The sequence below is a fragment of the Pleurodeles waltl genome, chromosome 9, assembly GCF_031143425.1.
Source record: "Pleurodeles waltl isolate 20211129_DDA chromosome 9, aPleWal1.hap1.20221129, whole genome shotgun sequence".
NCBI lineage: Eukaryota > Metazoa > Chordata > Amphibia > Caudata > Salamandridae > Pleurodeles > Pleurodeles waltl.
The window spans coordinates 810111224-810134918 of NC_090448.1; the positions used below are offsets into that span (position 1 = coordinate 810111224).

A 23695-nucleotide genomic window follows, 5' to 3' on the forward strand; every position below is an offset into this window, starting at 1 on the left:
GAAAAAATTGAAATACAGTGTTCCCACCGGTCAGCCCGGCGGGAACAGTGTTGCGAGATAGCACTCAGCTCCTTTAATGGAGCCGAGTGCTATCTCGTAGAACAGAGGGGACTGACCAGCACCCTTAGAATGCACACTGTCTGCAAAGCAGACAGAGGGCATTCCAATGGTGTTGAGACCCCGGCACTTGTTCTCCGACAGACTTTTCATGGTGGGCAAAACGACCATAAAAGGATGGCTAAGAACAAGATTGAAATCAGCAGGGCGGCACTGAGTTCAGTGCCACACTGGCTGATTACAACCAGGACCACCATCAGCCCATCGGGATCTTGAATCCTGGCGGAGATGGCAGTCTGTTGGTGGGTCCGCCCACCAAACTCGTTATGTGGTGGTCTGACCGCCACAGCCGCAGGGGGGCCGTCCACGAGTCTGGCAGTCTTGTGACCGCCAGACTTGTGATCAAGCCATAAGTCTCTTTTATGGAAGCTGAAAATCTCCAGGAAGAACAAATCTGCACGTAGTAGCCGTCAAGAGCTTCAAGAGGCCAGATATTCTTTTGGCGAGGGGTAGCTGAACAATATTTGTGCATTCGAAGAAGAGTGTAGTGGGAGCTACCGCTAAGTCAGGCTAATCAGCGATGTACCTTGGGCCGATCAGCGAACAGGTAGGTCCCAGTCTCTTCTCACAGGCACCACTACGAGGGTCATGGTCCATGTGCTGGCTCAAGATAGTTGTATCCTCTTCTGTCCCCGAGGCTCTGACTAGGGCCAGCCAACTCGCCCCTGAAGTCACTGTGGAGGTCCTAGGTTTAGGCAGAAAAGCAGGTCTGAAGCAGCAGGGAAGTCCCCTGAGAGTCTGGGGCAGGCTTCAGGCAGCATGGCAGTTCTCTAGGTGCAGGAGGGCAGTACTCTGAAGTACACAGCAGGCCACAGGCAGCAAGGCAGTCCTCAGAGAGTCCTTCCGCAGATCCAGACGTGAACTGAAGAGTGGGTCTGAGGGTCCTATTTTTATACCTGATGCCAGCTTTGAAGTGCCAGAAACTTCTCCCCACAGCAATGTCAGGAATTTCCTGCCTCCCTGCCCTGGTCCTAGTCTGTGTGGGGGCACAATAGACTACAGTGAACTTCTTTGTGTGCGAGGTTGGGCAATGTCTTTGAAGTGCAAGTAGGGTTGTGCACAGCTCTGCTCTCCCTACAGCTCTGCTTGGATGACCCATCCTGTCTCCACCCACACTCTACTGTGTGGCTGTCTGTGAAGAATATGCAAACGCCAACTTCCAACTACATTTAGGTGGTCATTCCGAGTTTGGTGGGCAACTCAACCTGCCGCCTGAACACTGCTGCCGCCAGGACACCACCGGCCCTATTCCAAGTTCACCGCAGGGCCGGTGGGTAGGAACAGTGTTTCTGAAGAGATTTTAAATTCAATCCGGGGGGGCCAACCTTTCATCTTTGCAGGGTGATAAAATGGATATCACCGAGTAAGGACAGAACATGTTATTTACAGTAATGGAAAATTGGAAAATTTGTAGCAGGGCCAAGGCTGATTTGCATATGGCTGGGACCTGTGAGAGGTGGAATGGTGGACACAAATGAAGGACTGGAATGCAGTTACCAGTGGCAGAGATTATTTCAAGCTTTCTACCCAATTGTTTTTTTGCTTTCTTCAGTGCCATGCTCTAAGAGTCCAGACCTGAGCCCTATGCTCACTATATTATAAGACTCAGGCACCCGACTGACCAGGTTGAATGGGCCTAAACCGGTTCAGGGTTGCTTGTGCTTCTGTTCAGAGGGGTCCTGGCCTTTCAATCTGAACTTAACTATTCTTAGTGGTGCAGGGCCAAGGCTGATTTGCTTGTTTCTGTCATGGGGTGTGATGGTGAGCAAAAAAGTCACATACTGGAATGTGGTCCTGTGTAAGTGTCACTGGTTCAGATTCATTCAAATAAGCCAAATATCACTTTTCTGCTAAATCTGCTGTAGACAATCACTGTAGAATTGTTAGAGCAATCACCAAGTAGAACAAAACATATACTTGCTAAATGACATACAAAGATTCGATGGATTTTGCAGGAGTTTGTACACTGCACTAACTGGTGCATGTTGACTTATCGTGATATCCTGGCCCTTTACATGTTCTGGCCTCTGTTCCACCCCTAACAAACACTGAGAAATGCCTGCTGATTGTAGAGTATATAGCATCTGCTATGGGCTGGATTGGGTATTTTGTCTCCTACCTTCTTGCTTTCACTGGGCCTTGTAACCCCACACCCTGACTGTCTTTACCACTTGGTTATCTGCCATCTGACAGTCTTCCTTTGTTTTCAAAGGAACTACACCTCTCTGTTGGTTGATGATGCCCTAGGGACCACAATAAAAAAATGTAACAGGCTGGGTGGTTTGAAGAGTAGCACTGAGGGAAGACAGAGGATTAGTGGGAGATAACAGAGGTGACAACAGGAGTCCACTGACCCAACACGCTGGCTTATACCCCTACTCTCCCCTTCTGCATATATTATTGGTGATCGCAAAGCAGACTTCTACATTTACCCTATCTTCAAACACAGACTATATTGCAGGAATAATCCCCATAGAAAACCCCGCCCCTCACACCATCCTTCATACACCGTAGGTGTCAGGAGGCCCCTGGGCTCATCTTTCTTCTTCCCATGCTGTACCTGTTCTGTCTGTGGGGTAAGTGTGTATTGCTGTTGCCAATGATGTATATGTTTTGTGTGGGAGAAAAATATGCATGAATGGTACTTGCTGTGCCGGTTTAGTGTGTATTTGGAAGGTGCAATACTGTTACTACCTTTGAAGTAGCATTTCATGTTTAGAAGGTGGAGTGGAGCAATGTACCATATAATATTGTGGCTGTACCATCACCTTTTATTTTAGTCCAAGTTGCTGACTGGGTGCATGGTGACCACTTGGCACTATAAATCCACTCCAGCTTGGCTGCCCAAAAGTATGCCCTTGTCGGACGTATGTTCGATGCAAATAGCACTTGCAGTTCACCTGAGAGAAACCTTCTCTCAGGTTATTTTGTAGCAAGCCCAGTATGCTGATGTGGTGGAGTTCTGAGGGGGAAACTGATGACGAGAGCAACATTTTTTGCAGGTAGGGAAGACGGGTGGAGGAAAGTAAGAGAAGAGATCAGTACAAGGCACTGTGGTGAACTAAGGAAAAGTGATGAAGTTCATAAGGATGCAGATAGTGATGTGATGAGAAGGCTAAGAAAAGGTAGAGGAGAAAAGACTTGTGGATATAAAGAAGGAAGACTGAGTAGGAAAATGACTAAGGGGAGATTGAAAAAGGGAGAGGCAGTGCTAAATGGTTGCAGGATGATGAGCAGATGAGGAACTCAGAGAAGGATGAGGGGGTAAGAGAGAGAGAGTATGAGTGAGAGACTGAAAACAATCCTGGAAAGAGAGATCCAAGGAGAGCAGCAAAAACCTATAGGAAGAGAAAGACCACGAGAAAGATACCCAAAGAGAGAGAGAGAGATAGTAAAAGAGAATAAAAATTCCAAATTAGAATGTTATTGCAAAGGAACTTTAGTTTGTGTCTCTAGTTGCCTTAAAAAGTTATTTTGTGTATTTGTCTTTGATTGTCTTAAGATGATAATTTATGTTTCTGTGTAGCTTTTTAAGACATTGTATATTTGTCTCGTAGCACAGAGAGGGTGCCTGAGAGAAAATAAGGAGAGAGAATGGAAGAACACAAGGTAGAGAAAAAAAGCCTTGTACATGAAGTGGGTATTCTCTATCACATTGGTCTCTCACCAGACCAATATCTTGGGTAACCAGCCTTAAGCATTTGACCAAAAGCTATGCAGTAAGGAAAACTAGAAACAATGAGTGGCAGGAAGAATTAGTTAAAGTTGTTGTTGGGTTGTTGTGGTGATGGCAAGAAGAATCAAGTGCTGACAGAGCTTTGAAAATCTTACAGAGATACTGAGGTAGGTCAGATAGAGTCCCACTGAGGCAGGAAAATGTCCATCTACTCCGCAATATCTAAAGTTCAACATCTCATGAGACTACTACAAATAGTTACATTTCACTGTGTGCCCATAGCTGAAGAAGAGTTGGAGGAAGATCTGACCTGCGAAGGCAGCGTACATTAGTGTTGGAGAGCTTAGGTCTTTATTAGTTGTTTGTAAGGAAATGCCTCCTTGGCATGGTTGCCCCCTGACTTTTTGCCTTTGCTGATGCTATGTTTACAATTGAAAGTGTGCTGAGGCCTGCTAACCAGACCCCAGCACCAGTGTTCTTTCCCTAACCTGTACTTTTGTATCCACAATTGGCAGACCCTGGCATCCAGATAAGTCCCTTGTAACTGGTACTGCTAGTACCAAGGGCCCTGATGCCAAGGAAGGTCTCTAAGGGCTGCAGCATGTCTTATGCCACCCTGGAGACCTCTCACTCAGCACAGACACACTGCTTGCCAGCTTGTGTGTGCTAGTGAGACCAAAACGAGTAAGTCGACATGGCACTCCCCTCAGGGTGCCATGCCAGCCTCTCACTGCCTATGCAAGTATAGGTCAGTCACCCCTCTAGCAGGCCTTACAGCCCTAAGGCAGGGTGCACTATACCATAGGTGAGGGTACCAGTGCATGAGCATGGTACCCCTACAGTGTCTAAACAAAACCTTAGACATTGTAAGTGCAGGGTAGCCATAAGAGTATATGGTCTGGGAGTTTGTCAAACACGAACTCCACAACACCATAATGGCTACACTGAAAACTGGGAAGTTTGGTATCAAACTTCTCAGCACAATAAATGCACACTGATGCCAGTGTACATTTTATTGCAAAATACACCCCAGAGGGCACCTTAGAGGTGCCCCCTGAAACTTAACCGACTGTCTGTGTAGGCTGACTAGTTCCAGCGCCTGCCACACTAGAGACATGTTGCTGGCCCCATGGGGAGAGTGCCTTTGTCACTCTGAGGCCAGTAACAAAGCCTGCACTGGGTGGAGATGCTAACACCTCCCCCAGGCAGGAGCTGTAACACCTGGCGGTGAGCCTCAAAGGCTCACCCCTTTGTCACAGCACCGCAGGACACTCCAGCTAGTGGAGTTGCCCGCCCCCTCCGGCCCCGGCCTCCACTTTTGGCGGCAAGGCCAGAGAAAATAATGAGAATAACAAGGAGGAGTCACTGGCCAGTCAGGACAGCCCCTAAGGTGTCCTGAGCTGAGGTGACTCTAACTTTTAGAAATCCTCCATCTTGCAGATGGAGGATTCCCCCAATAGGATTAGGGATGTGACCCCCTCCCCTTGGGAGGAGGCACAAAGAGGGTGTACTCACCCTCAGGGCTAGTAGCCATTGGCTACTAACCCCCCAGACCTAAACACGCCCTTAAATTTAGTATTTAAGGGCTTCCCTGAACCTAAGATTTTAGATTCCTGCAACAACAAGAAGAAGGACTGCCTAGCTGAAAACCCCTGCAGAGGAAGACCAGAAGACAACAACTGCCTTGGCTCCAGAAACTCACCGGCCTGTCTCCTGCCTTCCAAAGAACTCTGCTCCAGCGACGCCTTCCCAAGGGACCAGCGACCTCTGCATCCTCTGAGGACTGCCCTGCTTCGACGACGACAAGAAACTCCCGAGGACAGCGGACCTGCTCCAAAAAGACTGCAACTTTATCCAAAGGAGCAGCTTTAAAGACCCCTGCAAACTCCCCGCAAGAAGCGTGAGACTTGCAACACTGCACCCGGCGACCCCGACTCGGCTGGTGGAGAACCAACACCTCAGGGAGGACCCACGGACTACTCTACGACTGTGAGTACCAAAACCTGTCCCCCCTGAGCCCCCACAGCGCCGCCTGCAGAGGGAATCCCGAGGCTTCCCCTGACCGCGACTCTCTGAAACCTGAGTCCCGACGCCTGGAAAAGACCCTGCACCCGCAGTCCCCAGGACCTGAAGGACCGGACTTTCACTGCAGAAGTGACCCCCAGGAGTCCCTCTCCCTTGCCCAAGTGGAGGTTTCCCCGAGGAAGCCCCCCCTTGCCTGCCTGCAGCGCTGAAGAGATCCCTTGATCTCCCATTGACTTCCATTGCGAACCCAACGCTTGTTCTAACACTGCACCCGGCCGCCCCCGCGCCGCTGAGGGTGAAATTTCTGTGTGGGCTTGTGTCCCCCCCCCCCCCGGTGCCCTACAAAACCCCCCTGGTCTGCCCTCCGAAGACGCGGGTACCTACCTGCAAGCAGACCGGGACCGGGGCACCCCCTTCTCTCCATTGGAGCCTATGCGTTTTGGGCACCACTTTGAACTCTGCACCTGACCGGCCCTGAGCTGCTGGTGTGGTAACTTTGGGGTTGCTCTGAACCCCCAACGGTGGGCGACCTTGGACCAAGAACTGAACCCTGTAAGTGTCTTACTTACCTGGTAAAACTAACAAAAACTTACCTCCCCCAGGAACTGTGAAAATTGCACTAAGTGTCCACTTTTAAAATAGCTATTTGTGAATAACTTGAAAAGTATACATGCAATTGAAATGATTCAAAGTTCCTAATGTACTTACCTGCAATACCTTTCAAACAAGATATTACATGTTAAATTTGAACCTGTGGTTCTTAAAATAAACTAAGAAAAGATATTTTTCTATAACAAAACCTATTGGCTGGATTTGTCTCTGAGTGTGTGTACCTCATTTATTGTCTATGTGTATGTACAACAAATGCTTAACACTACTCCTTGGATAAGCCTACTGCTCGACCACACTACCACAAAATAGAGCATTAGTATTATCTATTTTTACCACTATTTTACCTCTAAGGGGAACCCTTGGACTCTGTGCATGCTATTCCTTACTTTGAAATAGCACATACAGAGCCAACTTCCTACATTGTTTCAGAGGTAGGAAGAAGCAGGTTAGGTTCGCAAGAGGGGGCCGTGCAAATTATTCCTGTTTATCCAAAACCTTTTTTCTGAATTGTTCTGACCTAATCACATCACTGCTGTAAGAAGCCAAGTACATTAAAATGCTTTCACTGAGCTTTGCTGCAAGAAGTCATATTTCATAATCCTTTTGCTCCTACTCAAGGATTTCAATTAAACATATACACCACGCCAGGTGTAGAAACGCTGTGTAGAAATTCCCCAGACTTACGGCTGTAGCGTTTCCTTTTCTTGCACAGTTACTGTATTTTTAAACCATTAATATGTATTACTCTTCTGTGCTTCATCATGTGCTGCTAGCACCAATATCTTTACAGAGTTGCTTCAAGCTGTGATACTTGCCAAGCATATCAAAGGCATGAATACACGATGTAAGCTGAAATGTGGGGTTATCATGTAGTACTACTGAATACAGCTTCAACGTTCATTGTGCTATACTGCTGTGCAGATTAAGTAGCATACCACAACCATAAAGGTAACAAGGGAACTGCAACTAGTCATTGTGACCCAGGTTCTGAAAACAGCTGTGCTGTCACTGATCAAAGTGGTAGTCCCCTCTCCCCCCCCCCGAAGTCTGAATCTAGTCACGACCCTGATCTCTACCCATCTGATAGAAAATAAAAGTGACAATGTAACGTATTCTGTAGCTCATATATACCCTGAGAATGCCAATTTGGCGATAAAACTGCCAAAAACACAGATTCATGAGTACACCTATCAGTCTTCCTCCTTGAAGTGCACATGCCTACTGTTCAAGGAAAATTCAAATATTGGAATACATTCCTTTAAGTTTCTGGATTACTACGATCCGAATATGTTTCCTTGGATGCAAGTGAATGAGCAGAAAGCATGTTTTTTTTTTAAAAGCACTATGGATCAATTCAATTTTCGGATAATATTGGCTGCCTTGTGTAAATTACCCAATAGTAAAAAATAAAAATAAATAAAAGTGAGAAATGCTGTGAACTGAAGTTTTTAGTGTCAATATAATTTTGCACCAGCTGCTTTGTTAGCATTTACTTTGAGATGCACCAAACAGGCACAATTCTCAAGCTGTCACACTATCTATAGTTGTAACTTTGTATTTGCCATCGAAGGCAACTTTCAAGCATCCAAAAAGAGAATGAAAACGAACTTAGGTCTTTTTTAAAACATTTATTATCTGTCCAGTTGTTCAAAGTTTTTCACAAAATCACAAATTTTTGCCTACCTGTGCTTCTTGTACCAGAACATAAACTTTAAAACCTGGCTATCACTAGGTCCATGGTTACTCCGACCAGTCTAACTTAATACTTGAATTCTTTTGTTGCTAAATTGGGCGTTAATGTTAGTGCTAGGACAAGTGGCCTAGGCGTAGTTATGGTGAAAAGAAACAGGCAAATCGGGATACATATGTGGGTGATAAGCAAACCTTTAGATTTCTGGCTAAAATATTGAAAATATGGAGGATTGCAATATTATTCTTACCAATGTGCATTTGTCTCAAAAGCTTCCAATAAAACAACTAATATTGTTCCTCCGAGTGAACTCTGTGTGAGATGATATGCACAAACACACTTTTTTTTTTAAGTACTAGAGAAAGTCTGACACAAGGCCTAACGCTACCCGGGACATCCCACTTAGATCACTTTACAAAGGTCATACATGTTCCTCTGCTGATGGTGAATTAAGTTCTTGAATATAAGCAAACTCTCTGTTTTTAACTGTACATAATGTATGGAATGGTACAAAACGAAATGCTACAGAAGGGAGTTTGTTTTGTGAAAAAGAAAATGTTTATTTCCTGCCATTACAGGACGTGTTCTCTCCCCCCGCATTTCCTGACTCGCCATAAGATTCATTTTGTTGCTGATAAACAGTTGTTTAGGTTCACTGCTCACAACACATAAATCACAATGATAAGTAACAGTGTGAAAGGTATCTGATTGTCGAACATTTTCGACAGAGGTCTGTATTCGTCTAAAAATCACTTCTTATGGCGACTGTTTTCTATATTAATATATACTGCCTTTTCCTATGAAACACTTGAAACTGATGGGGAAGTTTAGAATCCATGACCACTCAAGTCAGTCCTCAACCTCTCCAGGGAAGTCTGACTCGGTGTACAGATTGCTCATTTTTTCACAGACGGCTTACCTATGTTTTTGTTCTTCTTTCGCTGCTCACATTTCTATATTATCCTCTCTCCTCTGCTCTCCTCTCTCTTACTACACCAAAGTTCTGAAATGTACCTCTAAGGATTCTCTCAGACAAACCTATTCGATCTTCGCTCTCTGGGGGACATAACAATTAAAATGTACTGCCCCTATTGTCTGTTTTCAAACAATGTTACTTACTTCTCGTAATCTGAAATATTTCTTTCACTTGAGATATACGGCTAACCCCTCGGACGGTGTTACATTTTTTTATTTCACACGTACCTTGCGTGATTGTACACTGGCGTGTCTAACTATCACCATGTGCTCAAGGTTTTGATCACATTATATCAAGATCTAAATAAATGCACAAATAGATGATATAATACGGAGGAGAGGATCAATAAAAAGCGTATTTAAAGTTCTTCCTGCCATCACGTTTTGTCATCAGATTTACCAAGTAAAACCTTATTCCAAAGATGTTTCAGGGCCACCTGCTGTGTACTCCACCGCGTTGGAGGGCTCCCCTCCCTCTCTGCGGCTCCACTCTCAGGAGCACAGAGAGCACTGTCAGGTCGCAGCAGAAGTGACACAGGCTCCACTGCGGGCAGACTGTGCAGCCTAGCATTTCACAAGGCCAGGTAGCCCGAAGTCAGGATGGTGATGTACAAACATACTTTGACCAACACTGATTTGTCAAACCTATTGCTCTTAGATGGTTTTCCTAAAGAAAGAAAGAAAGATAAAAACCCCTAACCCCCAACTGTGACATGCTGCATCCTTCCCCAGAAACAACTATCGCTCCGTGGGCTCATCCACAGTTCTTGAGATTTTTTTTATGGATGTAAGAACGGGCTCTATTAGTTAAGAAGGTAACAAAAGTGGGGACATTTAAATGTTATTTATTCTTTACTTTAGCCCACTTTCTATGATATTAAAACTTAAGTATATGGGGAGCTGGTGATTTGAGTACACTCTCCTCATCTCCAACACATGGACAAAATGTTTCTGCCCTTCCTGATTGTGCAAAGAATGTCAAGGGTGTTTGGCAGGACCCAAAGACCATGCTAACTGGACTATAGAAGAATAAGAAAAAGATATTCTACTCAAACATAACCTGGGACAACGTTTGACCCATGTAAAAGCGTAAAACACACACATATTACATAAAATAACCTCAAGTGTGCATTTAGAAGTACATTTCAAGTCACCTCGGCGTTCCATGACTTTATAAAGGCATGTGGTTTTCGGCTTGATGCCTCTACTTGCTCACAGACATTCTCTATGACTTACAATATATTTAGGTTAAATATCCTAAATGTCGCCAACTCCTTTCATCATCATTTTATTATCGCTTCATCTTCATCTTTGCTTCTTTGGCCCACTCCTGCTTACTATTCTCATTTTGCTCCTGTGCCTTTCACTTCATCTCCCCTTCACTTCCTCTCCCACTAGCGACTCCCTGGGGTGAACCCTTCTAGAGGGAGCTTCCACTTCCCATCACCCTAGGTAGACCTTTCTCTAACCCTCTGTAGACTGCAGCACAAAATACATCCTTCCGTGGCATATTAAGTAATTTGATCCTAAGCCTCCACCATAGCAGAAAATGCTTTAACCCACCTATCCCCCACCAGAGCCATTAGTTAATGGGATTACATTTATTCTGTTTACATATTAATTCATGCTCCTTTTAGCAGTGAATGTACCCATTCAGTCTAGAGGCTCGGCTAACCATATGTGAAAACACCCCATGCACAAGAGATAGCCTCAAAGTCACATAAAGATAACGCCAAATAACAGGGGAACGTGGGACGATGAGTAAAGGAAGACGAGGGCCTATGTAGGCAAATATGCAGCCCTTCCTGCTACTGGCGCAATAAGGCTGTGCCCTCCAGGCAGGCTTTGCCAGGCTCCGGATGGGGCACAGCCAGTAGACTTTGGGGAAAATTCTGAGGCACATTGACCAGCGATTATGGAAATGGCAGAGCAACATCTCAACATCGCCCCAATTCTCTGGAATAGCACCTCGGGATTAACTTCTAACTGGGCACACCTTGATGAGATGCTTGCATGAAAATAGAGCTCATTGGCATCTCTCTACTAGTAACCCTCACAAAAAAGTGTGCTAGGTCTGTGCTTGAGCACCCAGACAGAATTTTTCCCTTGAATCCCCTCAAAGGTTACTGCCCCAAGGGTTCTAAGTCCCTAAAGAAATTTAAGATCTGCCAGTGGACTCTCATCCACACTACTCTCATCATTCTAGGTGCCTGCTACAGGCCCACAAAACAAATATTTTAGGGCAAGACATCAGGTCAATGGTTGGCAAAAGCCTTTATTTGTAGGACATGGGGCAAGAGCGGTGGACATCTAAGGAACAGTACACTGTATCACTGAGCTAATTGCCAACTATGAATTGCATATTTCGAAATATAGTGGCACTGCCCCACAGGGGGCCTGTTGCGTTCAGTAGCCTTTTACCCTCAGGTCTTGCTGCCAGTGTTGGGGCAAAGTGGACGATGGCTGCGTACCTCTCTGAGCCACTGGAGGGCTTGCAGTTGCTTTATCAGATGTCTCGCCCTCTAGGGCCTATACATCTGAGCATTCATCTCTGGCAAATGTGGGGGGGGGGGGGGGGGAAGGGGGGCCTAAAGAGGAGTGATGCAGGGGGGCACAACTTCAGCTACTGCAGCCTCTGGGCCGATGCTGGGAGGAGCTTGTCTTGGTGTAGTTGCAGCACCAGGGGCCAATCAAGGTGGGTGCTAACCTTCAACAGTTGCTGCTTCAGAAGATGATGCCAGTAAGCTCCTGCACTAATTAGCTTCAGCCTCTGGGCTGATGCATCAGCTACTCACAGGTGTGAAACTTGAAGACAGTGGCAGCACTTGGCCTTATGCCCGTTGTTGATGCGCCCAAGAATCACAATTTCAATCTAGCTAAAAACGTCTTGTGGTGCAGACATCCATAACTGCAGTGGGACACAGAGGAACACCTCACATCTGGTCAGTACCGGGTTTGCTCACTTTTGATAACAAACTTTTGTGTTCCACAAGTCAGGAACAAACTGGGCTTTGCCTATTGGGCAGTCTCTCCTCCTGCTAGGCCAGCTACTCTTCTTCCCATTATGAGACGGCAGGCACACTTCTACATGCTTTGGCAGCCCTCAGCTTCTCCAGCAAGTTGCAGCCTTCGGGTGATCACCTACAAAAATTGGATGTTATGTAAAAAAAAAGCCCTGGTCACACAGCAGTTCTTCGCTTACTCAGCATAGAACTCACTTGCTTAGACTAGAAGAACTTGAGACTGAAAAAGGTGAAGTGGTTTGGATCACACTTATATATACATTTTCTAGACAGATGATGCCAATCCACTGTATGCAGTCCCAGACACTTTTTGGGTTTGACTTCTATTTTCTGGCTGCTCCTCGGACACAGCCTTTGTGAAGGTGATGGTTTTCACCGCAGGTAGCAAAGAGGCAGGCTCCAAGCTGGGGTATCAAAACAAGGACACACATGAGTGTGAGATCTCTGCACCTGGCAGTCATCAGTCTTCCTGAAACATTAATGAATGACAGTTAAAAGGATAGGCCCTACCTAGAAACATCATCACTTGAACAACAAAAGGAGCTGCTCTACCCCTCATCCCTCCCTGCCATCTAAAATGTGTTTTCCTCATGCAATTTCCCTAGGAATTTTAGACATCATTTTAGGAACAAGCATTTGCAATGCAATGGGTCTCGCGTTTGCTTGAGTAAGAGCTATTGCGCTGTAAATTTCGAACTGGATATTTCTTGCCACATAAATTGAAAATAATAAGTAAAACAGAAGTTCGGTCCAAGTCAAACGTATTATCCATGTAACAGGGTCAATGTGATGTAAAGCGCTCAACTATTGCCTAGCGAGATCACACTGCGTAGGTAATAAATAGAAAAAAAGTAGTCCAGAAGCCGTACAGAAAACACAGAGCCCCGTAAGTTTTCAGTAGTTGGCTGGTGCGCTCGAGGAGGGCTAAACTCCCAAAAAAGGTATAATGTATGCATGTCTTCCACTAACGAAAGCATGCAAATTTTAAAAGGCAAGCCCACAAACCAACCAAACTCATCGGCGTGCGTGGTTACAAGCCCAAAGAGAGATTACAGCAGGGACAGACCCTAAAAACAGTTATACAGAATTATGCCAAGTTTAGCAGATAGGTAGTTCTTTACCAGGGTTCTTGACCCTGCTCTCAGGCAGGTCGCTCCTCTGCACCTTGTGTCGGTCTGCCGCTGCTCCAGGTTTTTCGTTCTCCCCGCCGCTGAGTCCCAGCGGCCCGCCCCCTGCCTCTGCTGTAACTTCCATTTTCCCCACCACTACATCCATGGGGCCCCGCCCCCCTCCCTCTGCTTGAATTTTTCAGTTTCCCACCACTGCGTCCCTGCGGCAACCCCGCCCCTTCCCTCTACTTAACTTTCTCAGTTTACCGCCGCTGCGTCCCTGCCCCCCTCCCTCTGCTTGAATTTTTCAGTTTCCCGCTGCTGCGTCCATGCGGCCCGCCCCCGCTCGCCCATTCGTCATCCCGCTCACACCTCCCAGCTGCCCCTCCCTCCCACCTCCCCTTATATGGCAGCCACACGCCAAAGGCGCGCCTATGGCAAGCCTGTCTGCGCCCATCCACGTCCGGACCACGCCCAGCGCCAAGACCTCTGGTCCCGAAGACCGTCACGGCAGCCAATGCCACTACACCGCCAGCACCCACCTTGCACTCAACACCTGACGATCACATGCCTGATTCCTGGCCTCGCAACCTGGGCGTCATCCTCGACTCAACACTCTCCATGGCCAAGCAAGTCAGCGCCGTCTCCTCATCCTGCTTCAACACCCTCCACATGCTCCGCAAGGTCTACAGATGGATCTCCACAGATACAAGAAGAACAGTCACCCAGGCCCTCGTCAGCAGCAAACTTGACTACGGAAACGCCCTCTACGAAGGAGCCCCAGCCAGACTCCTCAAACGACTGCAATGCATACAAAACGCATCTGCACACCTGATCCTCGATGCACCCTGCCACAGCCACATCACTCCCCACCTGAGAGACCTACACTGGTCTCCTCATCAACAAAAGGATAACCTTCAAGCTCCTCACCCACGCACACAAGGCACTCCACACCGGTCCAGCCTACCCCAACAGACGACTCACCTTCTACACCCCGTTCTGCCAACTCCGCTCAGCCGACCTCGCTCTCGCCACCACCCCCCCATCCGTAGAGCGACCACCGGAGGCAGACCCTTCTCCCACCTTGCTGCCAAGACCTGGAACACCCTTCCTTTGCTCCTACGACAGACAGAAGACCTGCTGACTTTCAGGAAGCACCTCAAAACCTGGCTATTCAAGCAGTAGCGGCACCCCCCGCCCGCCTTGAGACCCTTACGGGAGGGTAGTGCACTTTACAAATGTATTGATTTACTCAAAAAGTGTGCTTGTTGCGATTTGGATCATATCCTTTTAGTGAGAAATGAAGATTCAAAAGTTAGTGATATATTGACAGTTGGTCCTGCAGGGCTACCACGGTATTGTGACTTAAAAAAATAAAGCATTCTGATTGGCAAAGAGGGCTTTTTTCTCTGCATCAACCTGATTGCTACCACAGGACCAGACCAGTCCCATAGTACCGCAGCATCTGACTGGCTGCAACACAAAAACATGCTGTGGCCGTCAATACAGACCCTGGGACTCGGTTCCCCTAAAATTTGTCAAAAACACAAAAAAAACCAAATATGCTACATGGGGAAGGGGAGAGGTTCCCTGATCCCATGGCATTAGTGGGGGGGGGGGAACAAGAAAACTATTTTTTTCAACCACCCAGTCTTGCGGTGCACCCTCGGGACCCAGCAAGGTCCTACATGTGGTCCTGCAAGATCAAATATGGACCACCCCTTTGGCCTGAGGGAGTACATTGGGTGGTGGGGGGGTTAGCCATTGGCTGGGGAGTTGTTCGGCGGTGCGTAATAGGGTCTTGGACATGTAATAGGGCTTAAATTTCGGATGGGGATAAGTTCTCTATGGAGAGTTGTTCACAGGTCAAAGACTGTGTGCAGCAGTGGCTTGCCACCCACGGCTGTTTATTTCCCACATGAGGTCGTCTTTCCAAAAAGTGTTTGGTACAGGGGAAGGCTGTGCATAGCACGAGCTTGGTTCCATAAAGGGGGCTTGTGTTTGAAGGGTAATTTATGCCTAAATGAGCCATTTACTACTTACATTCTTATCTGAAATACTGTACTGGTTTATAGAATAACGAACAGCAGTAGGACGGATAATGCCATCTGTGATGTCATCAATGATGTAATTGAACATGTGTAGGAGGCTGGCCTGGCTTTTAATGGGTACCTGATGGTACTTACACCTTGTGGCAGGTCCAATTATCCCTTATTAGTAGATTAGTAGTGTTCTAGCAGCTTAGGCTGCTAGAGGTAACTATAGCAGAGCAGCTTAGGCTGAACTAGGAGCCATGCAAAGCTCCTACTATACCACTTATATCATATAGCACTATATCATTAGAATCACAATACTCAAGAATTACTAAAAATAAAGGTACTTTATTTTAGTGACAATGTGTCAGAAATATCTCGGAGGATATACTCCCTTAGGAGGTAAGTAAAATACACAAAATATACACACACAAACCAAAATCAGGTAAGTAAACAGTTAGAAAAGTTGTGAAAACACTGGAGAATACAATAGGATGCAATAGGCCTGGGGGCAACACAAACCATATACTAAGAAAGTGGAATGCAAACCATTTAGGGACCCCAGGCCTAGTGTAGTGTATAGAGGGTTGCTGGGAGTGTAAGAAAACACTAAGGGTGTTCAAGATACCCCACCCCAAGACCTTGAAAAGTAAGAGTAAAGTGATCCTACTTCCCCAGAAACACACTAAAGTCGTGATAGGAGATTCTGAAAGGACAACAACTGACTGCAAAGCACTGAAGACGGATACCTGGACCTGAGGACCTGTAAAGGAAGGGGACCAAGTCCAAGAGTCACGAAAAAGTGTCCGGGGGGGCAGGAGCCCACTAAACCCCGGATGAAGGTGCAAAAGGGCTGCCTCCGGGTAGAAGAAGCTGAAGATTCTGTAACAACGGTAGATGCCAGGAATTCTCCTTTGCAAAGAAGATGTCCCACAGCGTGCTGGATGATGCAGAGGTATTTCCACCCAGAAAGACTTCAAACAAGCCTTGCTAGCTGCAAAGGTCGCGGTTGAAGAAAATGGGTGCTGCCCGGGCCCAAGAAGGACCAGGAGGTCGCCCCTTGGTGGAGGAGACAGAGGGGGTGCTCAGCAGCACAGAGATCCCATGCAGAAGCAGGCAGCACCCGCAGAAGCACTTGAACACTGGTTCAAGAAAACTGAGCACAGCGGTCGTCTCAACACTACAGAGCAGGGTCCCACGAAGTCAGTGGTCAACTCAGCGAGTTGAGCAATGCAGGACGGAGTGCTGGGGACCTGGGCTGTGCTGTGCACAAAGGATTCCTTGCAAAAGTGCACAGAAGCCCTAGGAGCTGCAGATCACGCAGTACACAAGATTACTATCTGGCGTGGGGAGGCAAGGACTTACCTCCACCAAATTTGGACAGAAGGACCACTGGACTGTCGGGTCACTTGGATCCAGCTCCTGTGTTCCAGGGACAACGCTTGTCAAGATGAGAGGGGACCCAGAGGACCGGTGAGGCAGAAGTTTGGTGCCTACGTTAGCAGGGGAAGATTCTGTTGACCCACAAGAGATTTCTTATTGGCTTCCAGTGCAGGGTGAAGGCAGACAGCCCTCAGAGCATGCACCACTGGGAAACAGTTGAGAAAGCCAGCAGGATTAGGCGCTGCAATGTTGCTGGTAGTCGTCTTGCTACTTTGTCGCGGTTTTGCAGGCGTCCTGGAGCAGTCAGCAGTCGATCTTTGGCAGAAGGCGAAGAGAGAGATGCAAAGGAACTATGGTGAGCTCTTGCATTCGTTATCTGATGAGAAACCCACAGGAGAGACGCTAAATAGCCTTCAGAGGAGGATTGGCCTCCTAACCAGGTAAGCACCTATCAGGAGGGGTCTCTGACATTACCTGCTGGCACTGGCCACTCAGAGGCCTCCACTGTGCCCTCACACCTCTGCATTCAAGATGGCGGAGGTCTGGGACACACTGGAGAGCTCTGGGCACCCCACCAGGGGTGGTGATGGACAGGGGAGGGAGGATCCCTCCCCTTTCCTTTGTCCAGTTTCGCGCCAGAGCAGGGGCTGGGGGATCCCTGAACCGGTGTAGACTGGCTTATGCAAGGAGGGCACCATCTGTGCCCTTCAAAGCATTTCCAGAGGTTGGGGGAGGCTACTCCTCCCCAGCCCTTAACAACTATTTCCAAAGGGAGAGGGTGTAACACTTTCTCAGAGGAAATTATTTGTTCTGCCTTCCTGGGACTGGCTGCCCAGACCCCAGGAGGGCAGAAGCCTGTCTGTGGGTTGGCAGCAGCAGTAGCTGCATTGAAAACCCCAGAGAGATAGTTTGGCAGTACCCGGGGTCCATGCTGGAGCCCCGGGGATGCATGAGATTGGCACCCCAATACCAGATTTGGCATGGGGGGACAATTCCATGATCTGAGACATGTTACATGGACATATTCGGAGTTACCATTGTGAAGCTACAAATAGGTATTGACCTATATGTAGTGAACGCGTGTAATGGTGTCCCCGCACTCACAAAGTCCAGGGAAATTGCCCTGGACAATGTGGGGGTACCTTGGCTAGTGTCAGGGTGCCCTCACAATTAGTAACTTTGCACCTAACCTTCACTAAGTGGGGGTTAGACATATAGGTGACTATTATGTTACTTAAGTGCAGTGTAAAATGGCCGTGAAATAACGTGGACGTTATTTCACGCAGGCTGCAGTGGCAGTCCTGTGTAAGAATTGTCTGAGCTCCCTATGGGTGGCAAAAGAAATGCTGCAGCCCATAGGGATCTCCTGGAACCCCAGTACCCTGGGTACCTAGATACCATATACTAAGGAATTTTAAGGGGGTTCCAGTGTGCCAATCGGAATTGGTAAAATGGTCACTAGCCTGTAGTGACAATTTTACAGACAGAGAGAGCATAAGCACTGAGGTTCTGGTTAGCAGAGCCTCAGTGACACAGTTAGGCACCACACAGGGAACACATTCAGGCCACAAACTATTGAGCACTGGGGTCCTGGCTAGCAGGATCCCAGTGAGACAGGCAAAAACAAACTCACACACAAGTAAAAATGGGGGTAACATGCCAGGCAAGATGGTACTTTCCTACAGCATGTCATGACTGATGCAATATGTAAGGTAATAACCAGAGCACGGAAGGGTGCAAGTTAAAGTAAGCTCAATAAACTATGACAGGTAAGTTTCAATAGTTGTTATATTTTAAAAGGATAGTTTTTGTATTAGTACAAGGCCCAACTATAACATCACAATAACCTTTGTTTTTTCAATAAAAAAAAATATATATATATATATATATATATATTTCCACAATATATATATATATCCACAATATAAAGTAAAGATTGGCACTTGCACATGGTGAAATTTATAACTGCACACAGCAAGTGTCGCACATCTATCTGTTTCGGCTGCAACCAGCCTTGATCAATATCACAGTATATATATATATATATATATATATATATATATATATATATATATAGCGAGAGAGAGAGATATGTTTGCTATACATATACACTTCTACTGACTTTACTGTTACTTTTCTGCCTGCAAGGGAAGCTTGCACTTCTGCTGCCTAATGTGTACCTGTTCCGTCAGGTTTGTCAGCACCTTTTCAATATACACAAAACAATTTGCAATGTCAATATTTGTTTAAAGTCATTCGTCATTTTTATAAACAAAATCCCACAATTTTGTAACATTTTACTCAAGTTATTTTCCACGTAGCATTCCTTAACCTGAAACTCTGTCTGTGTCAGCCACATTATATGGTTTCTTAGTACTGTGAGATTTCATCCACTATAGTGGCAGTGTAAACATGGCTTTAGGCCTGTGACTGTAGCCTGACTCTAACAGTGCAAAACATGTACTGAAACCTGTCAAAATAAACCCTTTTTGCAGATAAATATCTTACTTTTAAATATTAATAAAGTTTCTCCTATGTAGGCCTTGTAGCCCACAAGCCATGGTGCCTAGTACTTAACAGTGGGCCACGTTGAAATTTAATGTAAACATGTTGTTACAGTGACTAGATCCCAAAACCTATTTTTACTGTTGTAGGCTTAGCTGTCCTGTGTAGAAAACCAGAGTACTGATTAAAATATTAATTGCATATCTCAGGAAATGGATTAGGTACAACAATACTAATAAAATACTATTTTTAACAAATTATGAAAAATCTAATTCATAGTGAAGTGAGAGTTACCCTTTACCACCTGAACTGTCAGTAGGCTAGTTAACACAAGCTCCCCCGCATGTTCCTACCCACTGAATAAGTGTGAAATTCGTCCCACGAGGAAACAGGCTGACCTGAATAGGCATACATGACTCCACTGAACTCTGAAGAATATGCATGGTGGGATTGTGGGCATCCTTTTTTAAACTACTGTGCCAGACCCTGCTAGAGTGTCAAGTCCTGCTTGACAGGTCTGTTGTGTTTTTTTGTAACCCTAGGGGCACACTTGAAAAAGGAGAGAATGGGATAACAAAACTGTTCCAGTGAATCCACTGTATGCTTTCTGAAGGACTCAGTTTTTGTGCTACTAGACTCCTCTCTCTGACGTTTACATATAACCATTGAGGAACACTTGAAAGGGGAGAGAATAGGATATCAAGACATTTCTTGAGGATCCAGTTTCTGGTATCAGAAGGTCTCTGCTTTTCTCCTACCAGATTTCTCGGTTTATTGTGGGTTCAGTGGCTGCCTCAAACTACATTTTAGTATTAGATGTGGGAGGATATTAGAAATACAATAGTACACTCCCCACACATACACATCCCTCAGAGGCCAAGTTTAGTGTGGCAGAAGACTTTCGACATCTTGAAAATATCCAAAAAGGGTTGGGTTAACCACCCATGAAATTTCACTCCATTGTTTAGAGCATGCCCAGGAGTCATTCCGATCTACTAGCTAAAGCCAGGCATAAATGAAGAACCTCAGGGTAACCACTTCAGAGTACTTCTTAGACCTGCAGGAAGATCAGCAGAGGACTGGGCCTGCTTTCTGTGACTTGACAGGAACCCCAAAAGACTGGACCTGCTCCCTCTTGACCCAGGACAGAGAATTGTACGTAAGGATTTTAAGACTGGCCTCGAGTTCAAGCTACGGGGTAAAACAAACAGGAGGCCTTTTTCTGGAAGTACTGAGCTGACCAGTGGCAACTGGACCTGGATGTGACCCAGTTATTGGCCTTTGCCTGACATCCTGCGAGTCTCTAAGTGTCACTCCTGGAGTACTTTAGAAGTGTACACCTGTGGTGGATTGGGATATAAAGAACTAAGTAGGAAGGTTCAATATTTGACCACGAAAAACCTGGTTGGTGTATTGTCCTGCCCTCTATCATAATCAGCCTTTGTCTGCATGTAGGTCCCAGTCTATCGCAACCATTAGCCATCATTGGAGCTTTGTGCTTTTTGGCTCCATCATGACTTACAACTTTAGAAAGCCAGATCTCCTTGTTTTGAGGAATGGATTCCACCCTGGTGCTACTTCTGCAGGATTCAGGCTTTACTTTATTTCAATAAGATCAGGGCCACTGGAATTCTGAGATTCTGCAGCCAGAGCCTTTTTGCATAATTATGTATTTGCCACATAATCCATAATCTGCGGATTCTAACAAAAATTCTAGCTCAAACGGATCAAAAGTTACTAAAAACACTGAAACATGTGTTTGCGCTTAGTGGAAGACCTTTCACAAAAGATAACTGGTCAACCTTCAGTTGCTTATTTCTGTATTTGGTTGTTAAACTGGTACTATAGAGGTGAATTCTTTGCCCAGGCTGTGTAATAATTACGTGTGATAATTTCAAAATAATACTATCAATAGGCCGCATTATGCAGCATGATTGGACTTTTCTTGCCCCATACTTTAATGCCGCATAATTGTGTGCTCTGCTGCCTCATAATTCCAGTGACCGTTAATGAGATGCGTGCATCAATCTATTACTTTCTGTGCCCTAATACTCGCCCCCATCTGCGACCTATATATCAGCACACTTTCTGCAGTACTTGCACACTTGTGCCCGATCTGCAGGATATAATTCGGGTATCTTTCTGTAGTTCACAAGCCCCCGGACACCTCGAAGGCCTACTACTGTACGTGCACACTCCCACATTACTTAATGCGGGCTGGCTTGTGAGAGTGTCATAAACCAAATTTCATCACACATATCGCCTCGTGAAACTATTATAAATTACTTGCATTGTTTAGTGACGAATATAAAACGCGCAGGGATGATTTAGGAAACATCGACATCAGGGAGGGGTTGGGCGGAGTAACGATTTTTACGGAAGAGGAGCCTGTTGGAAAATCCCATACACTGCACGATAGCCGACCCCCGAGACATCCGATGGAGTGCTGAAAAGGGCTGAATTCATGTTTTATTTGGAGGACATTTACTCTAGTTCCAAATAATGCGAGCTATGTACACGCCCCTCTCCCCAAACAACATAACTGAGGCGATTTATTTGGACACGTGCCTACCCACTTTCAAAGAGAATATATCTCTACTCCGTCCCTTTCGGAGAAACCACGCACACTCACCTCAAATCTTTGCAGGCTCCTGTGCTCAGGCCGTTCTTTTCAGCTGGCACTGCGTCTCTCTGCAGACAAGTTCACTGCTGCAGCTGCACTCCGACGCTCGCCCACCCTTCCTCCTTGTTCCGCCCCCTGGCCCAGCCAGATTTTCAGCCTCTTCGTGCCAAGGGCTGCCCCACCTCTGCAGCTCCAGCCCTGCCCATCTCAGATTGTCACAGTCTATCCCCTACTCCGCCCTAGGTCAGGCTCAGCACTCGTATGCAGCAGTCCCCACTGCGCCTTCCCAAGGCCAGGCAAACCCTCTGCAGATACTTGTCGCCAACCACCAGACCCAACCCTCTCCATGATCAGCCGGACAGCCTCCACCTTTTCAGAGGCCGCGCCCGAGCTGTCTGAAACTCTGTTCTCGTTGCGTCTCGGCCTTACCTCTCGCCATCTGTTCTCCAGTCTCAGGCACATTCAAATTAAAATCAACTTTATTGGCATGATAAGTTGTGCAAAGTCAGTACACAAAATGTTACAACCAACAATATCGAAACGGGGCGGTCGAAACATTGTTACTGCTCTATTTTGATACACCGTTATAGCGGGGTCAAAGTGCTTACATTTCCTTATTTTATTTTTGTGTCTTCATATAGAACGAACAGGGCCCGTGGGCATCGAAGCGTTTTAAAGGAGTACAGTTACCAGCAATCATGCGAAAATATATTTGTAATAAAGCACAGAAAAAGTGAAAAACATGCGAGGTATGTGGGAGATCATAGATTTAGCCCAAGTGTCTTACAAAGAGGAGAATCTTAAGTTGCTTTTCTAAGGTAGCTGCCTGGCTTCAGGGTCATACCATACAGATGGTCGGAGGAGGGGAGTAAAACATTTTCTAGCTTAAGGTCAAGAATTTTCAATTCTATTAAGGACAGGAGGTGAGGATTATGCTATATCTTTCTTTACTGAGCCAATCACAGCAGCCAATCAAATAAAAATAAACAAAAAACGACATTTCCCAAGATGCTCAAGACCTAGCATCACAGGTACCAATCACCGAGTGTGGCCTTAGCCCACATAAGCCATAACCCCAAACGTCACATCCTCTTTCTTTGTCCAAACCGATAACTTTTCAACTTTTTCAACAAAACTTCTTCTGTAATAGTTGATTTGAAACGCCTCCCCTCTGAATCAAACGTCTATCGAAAATCCAACTAGACTGATCCTCGAGGCACCTTCTTACTTCTTGAGGCAAGGAACATCTAACATCAAGATACCAAGATAATACCATCAGGAATTCTTCTGATCCGAACCTGGGATAAGCAATAAATAAAAAAGGTAATATCTCAAAATGGTAGACATAACCAACCACATTTTCTTTTCCAAGTCAAACTCCAATATATAAAACATGGAGGGTATAAATGAATTAAGTTTATATACATATACACATTAACAGTATTTCTTTATTAATTTAAGGGAGGGATAATCCTTGCCTCCGTGTCCTTAATAGAATTGAAAATTCTTGACACGTAAGCTAGAATTTTTTATTCTATATTGTTAGAAATGGGGTTTTTGGTTGGCAGTTAGGTTGCCCTCTGTCCAAGCAAGAACCCTCACTCTAGTCAGGGTAAGTCACACACAATCCAAAATCAGCCTGTGCTCACCCTCCGGTAGCTTGGCACGAGCAGTCAGGCTTAACTTAGAAGGCAATGTGTAAAGCATTTGTGCAATAAATCATACAACACCATAGCATAACACCACAAAAATACACCACACAGTATTTAGAAAAAGATATAATATTTATCTGGGTATCTTCAGGTCAAAACGATCAAAGTTGCAATATGAATTTGTAAAGATATCACTGAAAAGTGATATAAAGTGTCTTAAGTCTTTAGAAAGTAAACAGAGTCTCTTTCAAACACAAAGTACCTGGTTTCTG

At 45.9% G+C, this 23695-nt stretch overlaps 1 protein-coding gene across 1 annotated transcript in view; it reads right to left on the reverse strand.

Moving 5' to 3' along the window:
- CAPN1 (calpain 1) overlaps nt 1-21914 on the reverse strand; it is a 332385-nt gene extending 310471 nt beyond the window's left edge. Inside the window, exon 1 of the mRNA XM_069208074.1 lies at nt 21781-21914. The gene's annotated coding sequence lies outside the window, so the exon portion shown is untranslated. The remainder of the gene's footprint in view (nt 1-21780) is intronic.
- Nucleotides 21915-23695: the final 1781 nt, after the last annotated feature.